At 41.3% G+C, this 16,951-nt stretch overlaps 1 pseudogene; it reads right to left on the minus strand.

Annotated features, from left to right (window-relative positions):
• Positions 1-16,951, minus strand: part of LOC100581185 — a 37,140-nt pseudogene that overhangs the window by 5,138 nt on the left and 15,051 nt on the right.

A 16,951-nucleotide genomic window follows, 5' to 3' on the forward strand; every position in this document is an offset into this window, starting at 1 on the left:
AAGAAGGAAGAAAAAGAAAGAAGAAAGAAAGAAGGAAAGAAGGAGAGAAAAAGAAAGAAAGAAAGAAAGAAAGAGAAAGAAAGAAACTGATAAACTATTCTCTAATTGCTTTGTGGGAGTATGGCCACTTTCATCATATTGATTTTTCCTTTTTTTTTTTTTTTTTTTTTTGAGATAGAGTCTGGCTCTGTCACCCAGGCTGGAGTGCAATGGCGTGATTTCGGCTCACTGAAACCTCCGCCTCCTGGGTTCAGGTGATTCTCCTGCCTCAGCCTCCCTAGTAGCTGGGATTACAGGCGTACACCATCACGCCTGGATATATTTTTTTGTATTTTTACTAGAGATGGGGTTTCACCATGTTGGCCAGGCTGGTCTCAAATTCCTGACCTCAGGTGATTCGCCTGCCTTGGCCTCTGGAAGTGCTGGGATTACAGATGTGAGCCACCACGCCCAGACAATGTTGATTCTTCCTTTTCCATGAACATGGTATTTTTTTCCCATTTATTTGTGTCATCTCTGATTTCTTTGAGCAGTGGCTTGTAGTTTTCCTTGTAGAGATCTTTCTCCTCCCTGGTTAGCTGTATTCCTAGGTATTTTGTGTGTGTGTGGCAATCGTGAATAGGATTATGTTCCTGATTTGGCTCTCAGCTTGACTGTTGTGGTGTATAGGAATGTTAGTAATTTTTCCACATTAATTTTGAATGCCAAGACTTTGCTGAAGTTGTTCATTAGCTTAAAGAGCTTTTGGGCTGAGACTATGGGGTTTTCTTGATATAGGATCATGCCATCTGCAAATAGGCATAGTTCAACTTCCTCTCTTCCCGTTTGGATGCCCTTTAATTCTTTTTCTTGCATGACTGCCCTGGCCAAGAATTCCAATACTATGTTGGATAGGAGTAGTGAGAGAGGGTATCCTTGTCTTGCGCTGGTTTTCAAGGGGGAATGCTTCCAGCTTTTTCCCATTTAGTATGGTATTAGCTGTGGGGTTGTCACAGAAGGCTCTTATTATTTTAAGTTATGTTCAGTTAATACTCAGTTTATTAAGAGATTTTAACATGAAGGGATATTGAATTTTATCAAAAGCCATTCCTGCGTCTATTGAGCTAATCATGTGGCTTCTGTCTTTAGTACTGTTTATGTAATGAATCAAATTTATTGACTTGCATATGTTGAACTAACCTTGCATCACCAGGATAAAGCATACTTGATCATTGTAGATTAGCTTTTTAATGTACTGCTGGATTCGGTTTGCCAGTATTTTGTGGAGGATTTTTGCATCAATCTTCATCAATAATATTTGCCTGGAGTTTTCTTTTGTGTGGGTGTCTGCCAGGTTTTTGTGCTGATCCTGATGATGCTGGCCTCATAGAATGAGTTAGAGAGGTATCCGTCTTCCTCAATTTTTTGGAATAATTATAACAGGAATGGTACCAGTTCTTCTTTGTACATCAGGCAGAATTCAGCTGTGAATTATTCTAGTCCTAGGGGTTTTTTTTGTTTGGTAGTCTACTTATTACTGATTTAATTTCTGAGATCATTATCAGTCTATTCAGGGATTCAATTTCTTCCTGGTTCTGTCTTGGGAGGGTGTATGTTTCCAGAAATTTATCAGTTTCTTCTAGGTTTCCTAGTTTATGTGCATAGAGGTGTTTTTAATATTCTCTGATGGTTATTTGTGTTTCTGTGGGATCAGTAGTAAATCCCCATTGTCATTTCTGAGTGTGATTATTTTAATCTTCTCTCTTTTCTTCTTTATTAGTCTAACTAGAGGTCTTTTTTTAATTAATTTTTTTCAAGAAACCAATTCCTGGATTCATTGATCTTTTGAGTGTTTTTTTTTCTGTCTCAATCTCCTTTAGTTCAGCTCTGATTTTGGTTATTTCTTGTCTTCTGCTAGCCTTGATATTGGTTTGTACCTGGTTGACCAGTTCTTTTAGTTGTGATGTTAGGTTGTTAAATTGAGGTCTTCCTAACTTTTTCATGTGGGCATTTGATGCATAAATTTCCTGCTTAACACTGCCTTAGCTGTGTCCCAGAGATTCTGGTATGTTGTATCATTGTTCCCATCAGTTTTAAAGAACTTCTCAATTTCTTCCTTAATTTCATTATTTACACAAAAGTCATTCAGGAGCAGGCGGTTCAACTTCCATGTAATTGTATGGTTTTGAATGAATTTCTTAGTCTTAATTTCTAATTTGATTGCACTGTTGTCTGAAAGATTGTTTTTTATGATTTCAGTTCTTGTGCATTTGCTGAGGAGTATTTGACTTCCGATTATGTGATCAATTTTAGAGTACATGCCATGTGGTTATGAGAAGAATGTATATACTGTTGTTTTGGTGTGGATAATTCTATAGATGACTATCAGGTCCATTTGATTCAGTGCTGAGTTCAAGTCCTGAATATCTTTGTTAATTTTTTGTCTTGATGATCTGTCTAATATTATCAGTGGGTTGTTAACATCTCCAAGTATTATTGCATGGGAGTCTAAGTCTCTTTGAAGGTCCCTAATAACTTGCTTTATGAATCTGGGTGTTCCCATGTTGGGTGCTGATATGGCTTGGCTGTGTTCCCATCCAAATCTCACCTTGAATTGTAGCTCCCACAATTCTCACATGCCATGGGAGGCACCTGGTGGGAGGCAATTGAATCATGGGGGTGGGTTTTTCCCATACTATTCTCATGATAATGAATAAGTCTCATGAGATCTGATAGTTTTATAAAGAGGAGTTTCCCTGCACAAGTTCTCTTGTCTTGTGTGCCACCATGTGAGATGTGACTTTCACCTTCCATCATGATTGTGAGGCCTCCCTAGCCATGTGGAACTGTCAGTTCATTAAATTTCTTTCTTTTGTAAATTACCCAGTCTCAGGTATACCTTTGTCAGCAGCATGATAACAGACTAATAGAGGAGAGTGGAGCACTGCTGAAAAGATACCTGAAAATGTGGAAGTGACTTTGGAACTGGGTAACAGGCAGAGGTTGGAACAGTTTGGAGGGCTCAGAAGAAGATAGGAAAATGTGGGAAATTTTGGAACTTCCTAGAGACTTGTTGAATGCCTTTGCCCAAAATGCTGATGGTGATGTGGACAATAAAGTGCAGGCTAAGGTAGTCTCAGATGGAAATGAGGAACTTGTTGGGAACTGTAGCAAAGGTGATTCATTATGTTTTAGCAAAGAGACTGGTGGCATTTTGCCCCATCCTAGAGATTTGTGGAACTTTGAACTTGAGAGAGATGATTTAGGGCATCTGGCAGAAGATATTTCTAAGCAGCAAAGCATTCAAGAGGTTACTTGCATGCTGTTAAAGCCATTCAGTTTTATAAGGGAAGCAGAGCATAAATGTTTGGAAAATTTGCAGCCTGACAATGCAATAGAAAAGAAACTCCAATTTTCTGAGGATAAATTCAAGCTGGCTGCAGAAATTTGCATGGGTAATGAGGAGTTGAATGTTAATCATCAAGACAATGGGGAAAATGTCTCCAAGGCATGTCAGAGGTTTTTTTTTTTTTTTCAGAGTCTCACTCTGTCACCCAGGCTGGAGTGCAGTGGCACGATCTTGGCTCAATGCAAGCTCTGCCTCCCGGGTTCATGCCATTCTCCTGCCTCAGCCTCCCGAGTAGCTGGGACTACAGGCACCCGCCACCATGCCTGGCTAATTTTTTGTATTTTTAGTAGAGATGGGGTTTCACCGTGTTAGCCAGGATGGTCTCGATCTCCTGACCTCGTGATCTACCTGCCTCAGCCTCCCAGAGTGCTGGGATTACAGGTGTGAGCCACCATGCCCAGCCATGTCAGAGGTCTTGACGGCAGGCCTGCCCATCACAGGCCTGGAGGCCTAGGAGGAAAAAATGGTTTCTTGGGCTGGGCCCAGTGTCCCTGTGCTGTATGTGGTCTTTGGACTTGGTGCCCTGTGTCTCAGCCACTCCAGCTGTGACTAAAAGGGGCCAACATAGAGCTCAGGCCATGGCTTCAGAAGATGCAAGCCCCAAGCCTTGGCAGCTTCCATGTGGTGTTGAGCCTACAGGTACACAGAAGTCAAGAGTTGAGGTTTGGGAACCTCTACCTAGATTTCAGAGGATGTATGGAAATGCCTGGATGTCCAGACAGAGGTTTGCTGCCTGGGCAGGGCACTCATGGAGAACCTCTGCTAGGGCAGTGCAGAAGGGAAATGTGGAGTGGGCACCCTCACATAGAGTTCCCAATGGGGCAGTGCCTAGTGGAGTTTTGAGAGAGGAACACCATCCTCCAGACTCCAGAATGATGGATCCACTGACAGCTTGCATCATGCACTGGAAAAGCTGCAGACACTCAATGCCAGCCCATGAAAGCAGCTTGGAGAGCGGCTATATCCTGCAAAGCCACAGAGGCGGAGCTGCTCAAGACCAGGGGAACCCACCTCTTGTATCAGTGTGACCTGGATGTGAGATACGGAGTCAAAGGAGGTCATTTTTTGGAGTTTAAGATTTGAGTGTTCTGCTGGATTTCAGAGCTGCATGTGGCCTTTAAGTCCCTTCATTTTGGCCAGTTTCTTCCATTTGGAATGGTTACATTTATCCAATGCCTGTACCCTCATTGTGTCTAAGAAGTAACTAGCTTGCTTTTGATTTTACAGGCTCATAGGCAGAAGGGACTTGCCTTGTCTCAGATGAGAATTTGGACTGTGGATTTTGAATTAATGTAGAAATAAGACTTTGGGGTACTCTTGAGAAGGCATGATTGGTTTTGAAATGTGAGAACATGAGATTTGGGAAGGGCCAGTGGTGGAATGATATGGTTTGGCTGTGTCCCCACCCACATCTCACCTTGAATTGTAGGTCCCATAATACCCACGTGTTGTGGGAGGGACCTGGTGGCAGGTAATTTAATCATGGGGTAGGTCTTTCCCGTACTATTCCTGTGATAGTGAATAAGTCTCATGAGATTTGATGGTTTTATGAAGGGGAGTTTCTCTGCACAAGTCCTCTTCTCTTGTCTGCTGCCACGTGAGATGTGTTTTTCACCCTCCACCATGATTGTGAGGCCTCCTCAGCCATGTGGAACTGCGAGTCCATTAAACCTCCTTCTTTTGTAAATTGCCCAATCTCAGGTATGCCTTTATCAGCAGCATGATAATGGACTAATATAGATGAATATATATTTAAGAAATGGATAAATTCCTGGACACATACACCCTCTCAAGACTGAACCAGGAAGAAACTGAATTCCTAAACAGACCAATAATGAGTTCTGAAATTCAGTCAGTAATAAAAAGCCTGCCAACCAAAAAAAGCCTGGGACCAGATGGATTCACAGCTGAATTCTACCAGATGGATAAAGAAGACCTGGTACTATTCCTATTAAAATTATTCCAAAAAATTTGAGGAGAAGGGATGACTCCCCAACTCATTCTGAGGCCAGCATCATCCTGATACCCAAACCAGGCAGAAACACAACAAAAAAAGAAAACTTCAGACCAATACTCTTGATGAACATAGATGCAAATATCCTTAACAAAATACTAACAAACCAAATCAAGCAGCACATCAAAAGCTAATGTACCACGATCAAGTAGATTTTACCCCTGGGATGCAAGGTTAGTTCAACATATACAAATCAACAAATGTGATCCATCACATAAAGCAGAATGAAAGACGACAACCACCTGCTCATCTCAATAGGTGCAGAAAAGGCTTTTGATAAAATTCAACAGCATTTCATGTTAAAAATGCTCAGTTCACGCCTGTAATCCCAGCACTTTGGGAGGCCGAGGCAGGTGGATTACAAGGTCAGGAGATTGAGACCATCCTGTCCAACATGGTGAAACCCTGTCTCTACTAAAAATGAAAACAGCTGGGCGTGGTGGTACACACCTGTAGTCGCAGCTACTCAGGAGGCTGAAGCAGGAGAATCACTTGAACCCGGAAGGTGGAGGTTGCAGTGAGCCAAGATCATGCCACTGCACTCCAGCCTGCCAACAGAGAGAGACTCCATCTTAAAAAAAAAAAAGCTCAGTAAACTAGGCATTGGAGGAACATACTTCAAAATAATAACAGCCATCAGTGACAAACCCACAGCCAACAACATAGTGAATAGGCAAAAGCTGGAAGCATTGCTCTTGAAAATCAGCAGAAGACAAAGATGCCCTCTCTCACCACTGTTTTTTTGGAGACGAAGTCTTGCTCTGTTGCCAGGCTGAAGTGCAGTGGCGCAATCTTAGCTCACTGCAAACTCTGCTTCCCGGGTTGAAGCAATTCTCCTCCTTCAGCCTCCCAAGTAGCTGGGACTACAGGCACATGTCCAATTTTTTTTTTTTTGGTAGAGCCCAGGTTTCATCATGTTAGCCAGGATGATCTTGATATCCTCACCTCGTGATCCACCCACCTCAGCCTCCTAAAGTGCTGGGATTACAGGTGTAAGCCACTGTGCCTGGCCCTCCCTCACCATTCTTATTCAAGATAGTATTGAAAGTCCTGACCAGAGCATCAGGCCAGAGAAAGAAATAAAGGGCATTCAAAGAGGAAGAGCGGAAGTCAAACTATCCCTGTTTGCAGATGATATGATCCTGTGTCTAGAAAACCCCAAATCTCCAAATCTTGGCCCAAAAGTTCCTTTAGCTGATAAACAACTTCAGCAAAGTTTCAAGATAAAAAAAAATCAACATATAAAAATCAGCAGCATTCCTATACACAAAGAACACTCAAGCCGAGACCCATATCAAGAACATGATCCCACTCACAATTTCCACATACACACATATTACCTAAGAATACAGCTAACTATGGAGGTGAAAGATCTCTACAAGAAGAACTACAAAACACTGCTCAGAGAAATCAGAGATGACACAAACAAATGGAAAAAATTATCATGCTCATGGATAGGAAGACTCAATATCATTAAAATGGCCATACTGCCCAAAGTAATTTATAGATTCAATGCTATTCTCATTAAACTACCATTGACAGTCTTCACAGAACTAGAACAAACTACTTTAAAATTCATATGGAAGCAAAACAGAGCCTGAATAGCTAAGGCAATCCTAAGCAAAAGAATAAAGTAAGAGGTACTATGTTACTCAACTTCAAACTATACTACGAGGCCACAGTAACCAAAACAGGATGGTACTGGTACAAAAGCAGACACATAGACAAACGGAACAGAATAGAGAGTCCAGAAATAATGCTGTACAACTCCAACCATCTGATCTTTGACAAAGACGACAAAAACAAGCAATGAGGAAAGGACTCCTCATTCAATAAATGGTGCTGTAGTAACTGGCTAGCCATATGCAGAAGACTGAAGCTGGACTCTTACCTTACACCATATACAAAAATCAACTTAAAGTGAATTAATGACTTAAATGTAAAACCTAAAATCATAAAAACCCTGGAAAGTAACCTAGAATATACCATTCTGAACATAGGACTTGGCAAAGATTTCATGGCAAAGACACCAAAAGCAATCACAACAAAAACAAAAATTGACAAATGGGGCCTAATTTAACTTAAGAGCTTCTGTGCAGTAAAAGAAACTATCAACAGAGTAAACAGAAAACCTAGAGAATGGAGAAAACGTCAAGTCCTAATTCAGGAAAAGGAGTCAGGCTGGTGGGACCAGAAGCAAGCAAAGAGGTAAAGCAAATAAGCTATAAGTCTGTCTTTCCTCATGGTCCAGAACACACGGCCCTCCTGTGCAAATAACTCACAGTCTTCCCGTGCCCAACTATCATCAGACATCTGTAAGCTAGCTCACTGCAACCCTGGCATTATTGCTACTGCACGTAGCACTCTGCAGCCTAAGAACCATCCTATAAAATCTCCTGCAAGCCTTTTGTTTCCGTGCAGTCAGCTTCTCTTCTGCTGGCCTACCTGTTGCCTCCTTGCAACGTATTTTCCTACTTTCTCTAATAAATCTGCTTTTTTTCTACCTACAACTGTCTTGGTAAATTCTTTTACCCTGGCACCACTGGCCCAGATAGTTATTGCTCACCTGCGACAGAAAATATTTGCAAACTATGCATCTGACAAAAGTCTAATATCCAGAATCTATAAGGAACTTAAACAAATTTACAAGAAAAAAACCAAACAACCTCATTAAAATATGGGCATGAACAGACATGAACAGACACTTTTCAAAAGAAGATATACATGCAGCCAACAAACATAGGAAAAAATTCTCAACAGCACTAATTATTAGAGATATGCAAGTCAAAATCACAATAAGATACCATCTCATACCAGTGTGAATGGCTACTATTAAAAAGTCAAAAAATAACAGATGCTGGTGAGGTTGCATAGGAAAGAGAATGCTTATACACTGCTAACAGAAATGTAAATCAGTTCAGCCATTGTGGAAAGCAGTGTGGTGCATAGAACTAAAAAGAGAATTACCATTTGATTCAGCAATCCCATTACTGTGTATATACCTAAAGGAATATAAACCATTCTACCATAAAGACACATGCACACATATATTCATTGCAGCACTGTTCACAATAGCAAAGACATTGAATCAACCTAGATGCCCATCAACAGTGGACTGGTTAAAGGAAACGTGGTACATATACACCATGGAATACTATGCAGCCATAAAAAGAATGAGATTGTGTCCAGAATTGGTTCCTTCTGGTGGGTTCTTGGTCTCGCTGACTTCAAGAATGAAGCCATGGACCCTTGCGGTGAGTGTTACAGTTCTTAAAGATGGTGTGTCTGGAGTTTGTTCCTTCAGATGTTCAAATGTGTCCCAAGTTTCTTCCTTCTGGTGGGTTCGTGGTCTTGCTGACTTCAGGAGTGAAGATGCAGACCTTTGCCATGAGTGTTACAGCTCTAAAAGGTGGTGCATCCAGAGTTGTTCGTTCCTCCCAGTGGGTTTGTGGTCTAGCTGACATCAGGAGTGAAGCCGTAGACCTTCACAGTGAGTGTTACAGCTCTTAAAGGTGGTGTGTCCTGAGTTGTTCGTTCCTCCTGGTGGGTTTGTTGTCTTGCTGGCTTTAGGAGTGAAGCTGCAGACCTTTGCAGTGAGTGTTACAGCTCATAAAGGTAGTGCGGACCCAAAGAGTGAGCAGCAGCAAGATTTATTGTAAACAGTGAAAGGACAAAGCTTCCACAGTGTGGAAGGGGACCTGAATGGGTTGCAGCTGCTGGATGGGGTGGCCAGCTTTTATTCCCTTATTTGGCCCCACCCACATCCTGCTGATTGGTCCATTTTACAGAGCGCTGACTGGCACGTTTACAAACTTTTAGCTAGACACAGAGCGCTGATTGGGGCGTTTCTACAGAGTGCTGATTGGTGCGTTTACAAACCTTTAGCTAGATGCAGAGTGCTGATTGGTGTGTTTTTACAGAGTGACGATTGGTGCGTTTACAATCCTTTAGCTAGACAGAAAAGTTCTCCAAGTCCCCGCCCAACCCAGAAGCCCAGCCAGTGTCACCCCTCAAGATCATGTCCTTTGCAAGAACATGGATGGAGCTGGAGGCCATTATCTTATGCAAACTAACATAGGGACAAAAAACCAAATACCACGTGTTCTCACTTATAAGTGGGAACTAAACATTGAGTTCACATGGATACAAAGAAGAGAACAGTACATATGGGGACCTACTTGAGGGTGAAGGATAGGAGGAGGGAAAGGATCAGGAAAAATACCTGTGAGGTACTATGCTTATTACCTTGGTGATGAAATTATCTGTACATCAAATCCACCTGACATGCAGTTTACCTATAGAGCAAACCTGCACATGTATCCCTAAAACTAAAATAAAAGTTTAAAATAAAAAAGAAAGAAATTAGTCTAATACTTTTTTTCTCAGTGAAATGCTTATGCAAACAAATATCATACACTTTTATTTCAGAGATTTCGGGATCATAAAGGGTGTGTACCAAGGACAGTTCGTGACTAGCCTCCTCACATTATCATTTCTCATCTCTTCTCCCCTAAACTTTCATGCCAACAGCAGACTAGGTAAATTTCCCTTTCCTGAATCTCTAATGACCCAGGGCGATTAAGGTCTCCTCCAGCCCTCTGCACCACCATTCCCACCCCCCTCTCATCTCATCTCTGTCCAGAAGGCTGGAAGGACAAGTTGAAGCTCCCTCCTGTGTTCCCTCCCACAACAGACACACAGACAAATCCCCACTCTACACTCACCTACCTGAGCCCTCCTAATTCCTTCTGGCTCACAATCCTACACCCTCCCACAGGGTGTTTACGTGTGCATACACACACACTCCCTGTTCTCAGGGACCCTACTCCCCTCCTCCACCCGCCTTGCTCACCTCGCCTCTGCATGGACAAGCTCTCAAAAACCCCGTAGTTGTGTCTGCAGTAGGTGTCCAACAGACCCCGCAAGCAGCCCAAGAGGTTCTTCTGGCTGTTTCCATTCCTGGACTCTTCTCCGCTCCAGCGCCGCCACCGCCCGGAACTTTCCCGCGTCGCTATGGAAGCGCGCATACTCCTTCCGGTGTGGATGAGTCTCTGCACAAACCGCAGCCGCTCTGTCCCATTGGAGAAATAGCACTCATGTTTAATCTGCTCCAAGAAATGTGCCGAGGGGACATGAAGAACCGGTTTCTTGGGCGGCATCCTGGGAAAAGAGTGATGGCTATGCCCACAATCAGCAGGGCGCAGCGGGGAACACTTTGACTGGCCCCCACCAGCCACCCTCGACCACCCAGGGGTTAGTCTTCCATCTGCCTGAGGCGGAGGGAGGTCGCAAGGGGCGTGGAATACCATTTGGGATCCACCCCCCATTTCTGAGCTGAGCTGGACGCCTCTTTGCAAGGCTCTGGATCAGGATCATCTGCCTCATCACTGTCTTCTGCGCTTCCTCCTCCTGGGAGCCTCCATCCAAAAGACACTTACTGCTTCCTCCTATCATGCCACACTCTACTCATTCCTTAAACAAGACCCACTGCCTCCATTCTGTAAATGCTTCCTTAGTGCTTACCTTGTGTCTGACCTGTGCTGTCTCCTGGGAATCCAAACGGGAAAAATAGACCTCTCCCCTCCGCTGGAGGAGCTTAAAGAGTAGTGAAATTGATGGCAAAAAACCAAACACACAACACCTTATACAGGAACGAAAAATGTTAAGAGAAGTGTGGAATTCTAGAAGAAAGAATAGGATGATCTAAATTACATTAGGGTGCCAGAGAAGGACTGTGAGAGTGACAGTTCAAATGTGACCTTACAGGTTTAGTGGGTGTGAGCCAGGGGACAGAGTGTCTCTCTGGACAAAAAGGGAGGCACATTTCAGGTAAGCATAATACCATGTACAAAAGCTTGAAAGAATTAGTGAACTTCTTCAAGAAACCAGAAAAAAAGTTCACTAAAGCACAGCATGAAGGAAAGGAGGGGAAAAGATTAAACTGGAGAAATAACAAGAAGTGAACAATTAAAATCATTGTCATGTTAGGATTTCGATTTATACTAAATGTAATGGGAAACAGTTGAAGAGTCCATGACCCCAACACAGGTCCACAAACTTTTTTTTTGGACTTTCTAAATCCAGAAAACTCAGGAATTCACTTGCTGTTGTTTTTAATTTGTTGCCGAAACTCATTTGGCAAATCTGATCTGAAGAGGTAAGGAGTCAAAAGTGTCACAGAGCTCTTACTGGTGACGTGCATCTGTAGTTTCAATATATATAAACATACAAACATACGCATGCATGTGGAAATATACACAGATTTCAAATACTGTGCATGTATATGTTTTTGATGTTTTTGTATTTATGTTTAAATGAACTATGAAAAATCAAAAATAAAAATCCTTGTGCTTAATAAAAATGAGATGAATAGAAAGCATTTTTAAAATAATTATTTTGTATTTTTTTAAGTTCTGGGTATATGTACAGGATGTACAGGTTTGTTACATAGGTAAACATGTGCCATGGTGGTTTGCTGCAGCTATCAACCCATTAGATATTAAGCCCATTAGGTATTAAGCCCAGCATGCATTAGCTCTTTTCCCTAATGTTCTCCCCAACTCTACCCTCCCCCAACAGACCCCAGTAAGTGTTGTTACTGTGTCCTCCCTGTGTCCATGTGTTCGCATTGTTTAGCTCCCATTTATATGTGAGAACATGCGGTGTTTGGTTTCCTGTTCCTGTGTTAATTTGCTGAGGATAATGGCTTCCAGCTTCATCCATGTCTCTGCAAAGGATGTGATCTCATTCCTCTTTATGGCTGCATAGTATTCCATGGTGTATATGTACCACAGTGAATAGAAAGCATCTTACATTATCAATAGTATAAAATGTAGAATTACTGCAGAAATCTGAGGCATTTTACTGAAAAATATTTGTGACAGTCATCACAATTTATGACTTATAATTACCAGTTGTTGAAAGTTAATAGAGATAGTAATTATCAAGAACACAGCAAAATTTTGAAATAACTGCATAATCAAAAAGTAAAAATGAAGTTCTCGAACCTGCATTGATTGAATGGATTCATCAAGAAAGCAGTGAATTTACGCAACTGTCTAGTTTTTTTTTTGGTAATGAAACAAGCAAAACTAAGCCATGAAGAGCTGAACTAAGAGATAAATGTGTTTTAAAAGCGTGAGTCTAGAATTTGTAGAAGAAACACAATGTAAACCAGTGTTCTCAGCCTTGGCACTATTGACATTTTGGACTAGATAATATTTTCTTGGTGAGAGGAGCTGTCTACTAGTGTCCCTAGCTTCTACTTATTACATGTCAGAAGAAACTCCTGGTGTGACAACCGAAAATGGCTCTAGACATTGCCAAATGTTCCCTAGGGAGTTGGGAGAGGGAAGGGAGGGACAGAGGGGTGAACTATCCCTGGGTGAGACCCACTACTGTAAACCATCTGAAAAATCTATGGTTAAAAAGCCGCTATTAATTATGGAACATTTGAGATTTACACTGAAAACTCTGCCAATATTCTATCTATTTAAAATCTTGGTCCTACATAAAACTTAGGATTTTTAGGAATCTGGTCCCAGTGCAGAGCTATTTTTCTAGCAAAATTAATCTATTCAGAACCAAGGTTTACTGATTTATTTGCCTTGCCAATCAGTCGCCAAGTCATATTCTTAATTTCTGTGTCACTGGTCCACTACTCACTGCCTCAGCTAATTCATTTTCTAACTTTCAGTTTCCTACTCCCAACAATACAAGGAGGCATCAAATTACCAACCTTGGACAGAGGCAGAACTCTCATTTCTGTAGTTAAGCCTTCTCAGAAGGGGAGTGCTATGGTTTGGCTGTGTAACCACTCAAATCTTGTCTTGAATTGTAGCTCCCACAATTCCCACGTGTTGTGGGAGGGACCAGGTGGGAGATAGTTGAGTCATGGGGGCAGGTCTTTCCCCATGCTGTTCTCATGATAGTGAATAAGTCTTATGAGATCTGATGGTTTTATAAAGGGAAAAACCCTTTTGCTTGCTGTCATTCTTCTCTTGTCTGGCATCATGTGAGACATGCCTTTCACCTTCCGCTGTGATTGTGAGGCCTCCCTGGCCACGTGGAACTGTGAGTCTATTATAGCCCTTTTTCCTTATAAATTATCCAGTCTTGGGTATGTCTTTATCAGCAGCCTGAAAACAGACTAATACAGGGAGAAACTAAGAAGATGGCATTCTCTCATAGATAGTTTACAAAAAACGAGCAAATCCCCAGATTTTGAGTAGAGACTTTCACAAGCTCCCTTCACTAATGATAGCAGAAAGGAGAGCACTTTGGATGAGATAAGGTCCATCTTATTATTCCTAAATTCTCTGAGCACCTTCTTCACAGATAAGAATGTTGAAAAATAAAAATATATGAAGTTGCCGTCACTGTAGCTTGCATGGTTAGCACTGCAGTCTATGCTCATGTGCCCAGCTTAGATTGCCATATTTAGCAAACAAAAATAGAGAATGCCGAGTTAAATTTGGATTTCAAATACATTATTGTTGTTTATCTGAAGTTCGGATTTAACTGGGTATCCTGTACTTTATTTGGCAACCTTAGCCCAATTCGCTAATAATGCTCAGAAGGAGTGAATTTAATACTTCTTTGTGTTCTTTAACACATGCCTATGACAGCCTGCACATATGGAAGTTTTCAAATGATAAATGCAAAATGAATGAAAGTTTCTCCTTTACATTGGGGCTAGCAGACCTTGCATCTCTCTCCCACTGTGAGACATACCCTGTACATCTGAACATAAGAAATTCTATCAATAATTCAGACTCAGTCTAGTCACTATTCACTAATGGTGGTTGTAAGCTCAGGCTCTAGAATCAGGAAATCTGAATTTAAACATGACTCTTCTACTTGGGTTAATTTTAACAACCATGAACCTTTAAAAATATATATAAAATGGATCCAACAATAACATATTCCTCATAGGATTATTGTTGAGGGTAAAACTAAGTAGTGACTCTTCTTAGTGCTGATAATATAATAATCACTCTAATATATTACCATTTTATTTTTACAATCCCTATAAAGGAAAGCTTCATTATTTTTCTATTCCTTAACTTCTAAAGCAAGTAACGTCTACATCATGATTTGGCAATTGTCTTTTATTAATTTATTACTAATTACCATTTTAAACACATGAGGGTAGAGACATTGGTTTATGTATAATAATTCATATGCCTAAACCTCACACAAAAGGAGAGTGCTGACATCGAAGAAAGGGACTTCATATATACTCAGATTTAAATTGCAATCTGATTTCTAGCGCTAACTTTGTGACAGTGGGTAAGTTACTTACACCTTTTGAATTTTAGATTCCAAAGATGTATATGCTTTTAAATACCAAAGATATGATAGGATAGGTATTAGATTTCCACACCAAAATTTATAAGCCTGGTAATTAGTCACTGCAAAATGTTACAATATTCCACGCTGATACAGACCAGATTTGCTTTGTTTATTACTCCATTCTCATCACCCAGAGTGATAACTAGTATATTCTAAGTCACTAATAAATATTGGCTGTATGAACTAATAGCCTTTTGCATAACCTGTCACCACTGTACACAGGGGCCTTCTAGTGCTTCATTGCCAATGACTGAGCATCTGTCTCTGGTTCACAGGTCATCCTGCTTCCCTTCAGCTTCTTTGTTCATTTTCTTTAGGTCCAGCTGGCTCCCTGATCCCAGAGCGTAGTCTTTCCCTGAGGCTCGCTACTCAAAAGAGTCAAACTTCATCCAGCCCTCACTTCTTCCACCCGCTCTTCAAATGGTCCAGTCCACTTTCCATCCTGGATACTCCATTGACTGCAAATATCAACTCCTCCAAACCCAGCACTTGCTTCTCTGTCACGTTCTCACTTCACTCACCTGTCAGTGGTTCTCACCACAACTGGCCACTCCCTCACCTCAAAAAAATCATTTTTCTTTGATTCCCATGCATCACATTCTCTTGAGCTTTTTTTCTCCAGCATCTCTGGGGAATCTTCTCAGTCCCTTATGCTGTCCTCTGGCCCTCTGATATTTTTTCTACACAAAAATCTATCTCCTTGTGATAGTTTACTGAGAATGATGTTTTCCAGTTTCATCCATGTCCCTACGAAGTACATGAACTCATCATTTTTTATGGCTGCATAGTATTCCATGGTGTATATGTGCCACATTTTCTTAATCCAGTCTATCGTTGTTGGACATTTGGGTTGGTTCCAACTCTTTGCTATTGTGAATAGTGCCGCAATAAACATACGTGTGCATGTGTCTTTATAGCAGCATGATTTATAGTCCTTTGGGTATATACCCAGTAATGGGATGGCTGGGTCAAATGGTATTTCTAGTTCTAGATCCCTGAGGAATCGCCACACTGACTTCCACAATGGTTGAACTAGTTTACAGTCCCACCAACAGTGTAAAAGTGGAGTGGGGGGAGGGGGGAGGGACAGCATTGGGAGATATATCTAATGCTAAATGACGAGTTAATGGGTGCAGCAAAACAACATGGCACATGGATACATATGTAACAAACCTGCACATTGTGCACATGTACCCTAAAACCTAAAGTATAATAATAAAAAAAAATCTATCTCCCTCTGCAACCTCTTCCACTTCCCTGGAATTTAACACAGAACCTGCATTGACCCCAACATAAATACCTCCAGCCCTGGCCTCACCCTGAACTCCTCTCTTATATTCAGTTGACTTCCTGATTGCTTCATGTGAGTTCAAAAATCATCTCAATTTTAATAAACACAATTGTCATTTCTAATCACCTACTTTAAATCATTTGCTCCCACATTCTTCCCTATTTCAATAAGCAGCACCACCAGCCACCTATTTATCAAGGCAAAATACTTAGAAATAAGTTACATTTAATCCATTAACAAGTCATGCAAAAGGACATCCCAAGTCTGTTCACTTTATCTGGATCTCTGTCTTTGTCACTACTACACTACATGAAGCCACAAATCTGTCTTCCCTGGAGAATTCTGCTGTTCTCCACTTGTGAACCCCAACAATCCAATCCCCACATAGTAGCTACAATTATTTTTAAAATTGAATATTAATGGACTCTCCTTGTAACCTCCCAGGAGCTTCCAATATGTTTAAATAAAATTTAATTCCTTACTATGGCCACCAAGGCCAAATATGATGCAGCTCCTGACTTTCTCTCTCTCTTGCCTCATCTTCTGCCACTCATCCTTCAGCGCCTCTAACCTTCTTTCTGTCTCTTCAACACAGAACACGCCTTCCCATTCCTTGGCCTTTCCCCTTTTCTGTCTGTCTGGAACACTCGTCCCTTAGATCTTCACATGGCTGTCTTATTGTTCTTGTCTCAGCTAAATGTGAGCTCTCCTCAGGGAGGGCTCCCAAACTACCCGTGAATCCAATGTGAAGTGAAGTTGGGTGAATCCAATTCTCTCTGTCCTATCATCCTGATGTCTTTTTTTAAAGGCAATATTGCTCTCTGAATTTTTCTTTTTTGTTAAATATTTATTGGGATATTGTCTGTCTCCTCTGGTATTGAGTTCCATGAGAGTAGGGATCTTT

The sequence above is a fragment of the Nomascus leucogenys genome, chromosome 22a (assembly GCF_006542625.1).
Source record: "Nomascus leucogenys isolate Asia chromosome 22a, Asia_NLE_v1, whole genome shotgun sequence".
NCBI lineage: Eukaryota > Metazoa > Chordata > Mammalia > Primates > Hylobatidae > Nomascus > Nomascus leucogenys.